Source organism: Pteronotus mesoamericanus, unplaced genomic scaffold, assembly GCF_021234165.1.
Source record: "Pteronotus mesoamericanus isolate MK-2021 breed Mesoamerican mustached bat unplaced genomic scaffold, CSHL_Meso_final scaffold_651, whole genome shotgun sequence".
Lineage (NCBI taxonomy): Eukaryota > Metazoa > Chordata > Mammalia > Chiroptera > Mormoopidae > Pteronotus > Pteronotus mesoamericanus.
This window is the reverse complement of record NW_026555325.1, coordinates 39,275,662-39,280,018: the sequence shown is the minus strand read 5'-3', so window position 1 is coordinate 39,280,018 and position 4,357 is coordinate 39,275,662.

Here is a 4,357-nt window from a genome sequence, read left to right as displayed (position 1 = left end):
ATGAGAGGGAGACAAAGGAATAGCAACAGATACAGTGTGCAACCCACTAGACGCTCGATGAGAACCCAGACATTGCAGGATTTGCCTCTATAGAAGAGTGGTGATAACTGAAATGTTCCAAGATGTGTCCATGACAATCCAGAATGAGAAACTCTATCTAGGGGAGAAAACAAGGAGCAAGAAAACCATGACTTCACTTTTCTGCCACTAAACAAAATGATTTTCAAACAGTTGTTAGATGAAAATATGATTAACACCTTTTGATCTAGAATAGAAAGGTTGTATATACAATGCAGAGGCAGATCATAAAGAGCATTGTTGACTGTTTTGATGGGAGCCATTGAAGGGCTTCAAAACGAGTTATCGTTCTGTGTTTCAGGAATTACCTCCCCGCAGTGTGCTGAATGAATTGGAGAACAAGCTAGATTAGGGAAGGGAGCCTCAGTGGCAGGGTAGGACGGTGGAGAGACATTGGGAGAGAGAAGAGTCACAGCTGAGGACTTGCAGAGGGTAATGTTCACTTACATTAGGCAAAATCTCTACAATGGCACATGAAACTTCTATTATATTGAAAGTAACTTCATCAAGATGAGATTGGGACCCCAGATATCAAAGCCAAGTTAATGTGATCAGAGTCCTCTCTGGAGACAGGAGTAATAACAAACTTATCTGAAGAACTTAATATTGTATAGGATTTAAGAAAGTCTTATCTTATTTAAGTACTTATTCTGGCTCTTTTGTGTCCAGAAAGGTTTAGGATGTAGAAAGTCACGAGAAAGCATTGCTTCCACCTTAACAAGAACAATCTGAATAACTTACAAATTCATAGTTTTGGGTTTGTTTGTTTTTTTCCTTTGGGACACAGAAGAGAATTGAAGATGCAAAGGAACCCAGTGAATTACAACTCGGAAGTGAGAGGAGAGGTCTGCAGATGCTCTATCCTTGGAGGAACAGCTGGAGGAGGAGGAAGCTGCCACAAAAGCAGGTAGGAAGAAAATGGCTGAACTTCTAACACATTTTTAAAGACGGAGTAAAGGCTGGTGTGACGACTCAGAAACCCCAGCATACCCATACACCATTTTTTCTCGCTCATCAAATCTTTTCCATGGGCCTTCCCTGAGTGATTACTAGAAAGATTAGGGAAAGGGCAGAAGAGTGGAGAGATTTAACCCTCACCTTTAAATATTTCTTATGTAGGTGTTTGGGTTACATCGGTGTGAGCATTTATTAAATTTGATTAAATTTTACATTTACTATCTGTGTATTTTACTGTATATGATTATACCTCAATAAATATGGCTAGAAACCAAAAGAATACTTATGGTGATTAAAAATTCCAAGCTAAGCTATACTTTTAAAATAGTAAACAATTTTCACACTTAAGCATATTACATGATAGCTTTTTTTTTTATATTAGAAAAACAGAAGCAACTGCCAATAAGTTTTTTTTTAAATGTTATCTTCTTATTTCCCTTAAGTGATTTTACAAATTACAATTTTATAGTAAGTCAAATACAGGACTTTAAACAAGTATTTTTCTTTCCTCTTTTGCATATTATTCAACTCATTATTAAAAATATGTTGAAGCCCAAGTAAATTCTCTTAAGAACCCACCTGTGTCACTGCTTCTCTTACCAATGAGCTTTATTCTAACCCTCCCTATAAAAACACTAAGTGAAAAATTAAATCAATCATCTTTGCCACAGACTCTGTTTGTAACATCTTTAAATCTCAGGAGTCTTATTATAATTTTACCAGTCCCAGATTTCTAATTAATTTGTTATTAAATGTAATTAAAAAATAGAAGTAATTCAGTGTAGAATCCTCATAAGTTCCAAAGAGTAATTAAAAAGCTTCCTTCATTCTCTGGAAATTTGATGCCATGTGTATACCCACCAGAGAAAAAACAAAACCCTGAGGAGCCTTTCCCCTTCAGTATACAGGATTTTAAAAACGTGTCCATTTGTAAACAAAAGACAAAACTCTAGATAATAGAATCATCTTCACTTGGTATTTTAACACAAAAACCATTGTCATGTTGGGAAACATATGCCTCCCTTTTTATACTATATTTATCACCATATTTTTATTGAAAATTTAATACAGTTTTAGGAAAGGAATTTTTAAAGTATCAGAAAAGATGGGAAAATAAAAATACTCATCGTCTCATGACTCAAATGCAACTACAGTTAATATTGTGGAGCATTCCTTTAAAGCTACTTTAAAAATGATTTTTATCAAATATTGACAAAACCATTGTCAATAAAAAGAACAATACCTGTGTACCCATTGCCACCATGAATAGATGTTACCATTATATTTAAAAACTCTGCATGACCACATGATCCAATTCTTTACTCCATCACACAGGTAAATAATATTCTAAATTTAATATTTATCATTTCAATGCTTTTATTTATGAATTTACCACATATGTGCCCCCTCTAATCTTTCTATCATATCTCTAAACCTCTTTTACATATTTGCTACTTCTTTGACTCTTTTTACAGCATTCTTGATACTTTCTTTAGATCTGCCTTCAGATTTTTCTAATTCTCAATCTGTATCTTATATCTTGTTAACTTATTCATTGAGTTTCTGATTTCCATTATTTAATTTCTTATTTCCGTAAGTTCCATTTGTTTCTCTCAAGTCTGTTTCTTTCGTCTATTTTAATAGACTCTCACACTGTTCTCATATTTAAATTCTCTCTTTTATTTTTAAAAATACATCTAACTTGTTTTCTGTTTTGTGCCTAGCTTAAAATATAAAACCTTGGCAGGTCTGATTCTGCTGTTGTTTCTTACTGCCTTGTTTTCTTGGGTGTTATTTTCTTTTTTTAATGCGAGCTAATAATTTTTACTTGTGCTAATGTTTGAGGCTGAGTGGTAAGTGTGTTTCCACAGAAGGGATCTATATTTGAATCAGTTAGAAGCATGGGGATACTATCAACCAGGACCATGTTAAAATTGTGAATTAAAGGTTTATGGGCCACAGAGGTAGTATGAGTTTCAGGTCCTAAAACGTCCATGAGGGTAGCCTTGTGGTTAAATTTTCAGGGAGGATGTTTTGCCATCCCCACTCCACCCATCATCAATTTACTTTCCTTGACGATGTCTTCTATGGAGGAGGCTTTCTTCTACTGACCTGTGTTCGCAAGCTGCAGCTCTTTGGCACCCCAGCTTTATGTGGTGTCTATAGTTGGACTATCTTCAATAGACCCCCAACTTTGTGCTTATTAATATGCTGTTAAATGCTTAAGGACTGGCTCTGCAGGGACAAAAAAAATCCCAAATTTACCCAGTTCCATGTTATAAATACCTACATGGCCGATTTCGAGTACCAACCAATGTGATGCCATTGAACATGCAGCTGGGAAGCGATAAGTACAGCCACCCCTCTGGGCTAGTGGTGGGCAGCTCCCTCACACTACTGTCTGCACACTACACGGCTGTGAAAACTGGAGATCATTTCCCCAGAGTCTGGAATATCCCTCAGACTGAAAGACGGTTGAATAATTAGTTACCTCCTTGCATTTCCTCTTTGACTTTATTTTAGGTTTCTCCATCTCTCTACCAGCTTGGCAATATGTTTTTAAAGGAATAAAACAAATATGTTTTCTTTGTTTATTTTTATTTTAGCCCAGAATTTCTTGTTTTTAGCAAAGGGGCTGTTTAGGGTATATAATCAGCCTTATTGCCAGAAATAGAAGTTCTTCTCTTTGTTTCCTTCTTTTTAAAAAATACAATGTATTGTTTTTATTTTGTAATTATAAAGATAATACATGTTAATGTTGAAAAATTTGACAAATAGACAAAGTACAGGTAATAATATTAAAATAATCTATAAGCTCATAACCCAGAGCTAAACACAGACAACACTTGGGTGCATATCTTTGCCGTCTTTAGAGCACGTGTGGGCAGGTCAATATCTCTGTGTGTTTTATCTAGTTTCCCTCATGGTGCTTCTCTCATTTTGTAATCTGGTTTTAATTTTTTTATAATAGTTAATGAAATTTTTGTGTCTACAACCCATTTTTATGGTGTAATAGTGTTCTATCACATGCATGAAGCACAATCCTGATCTTTTCTATTATTTCTAAGTCTTCACCATTCTAAATAACGCTGAAATGAGCATAAAAGGTGTGTTTCTGGTCATTTCCCTAGGGCAATAATTTTCTTTTTCCACATCCTGGAATTGAGACAATCTTCCTCTATGGTGTTAGACCATTTTTCTCTTTTCTTATTTCTGCTTTGCTCAGCTGTATCACATTCTGCAGCAATTCGCTTTTGCCTACTGTATCTCCAATTCTTCATCATTAGGAATCCTTCATGTATCTGTATTTTTGCTTTGTCCG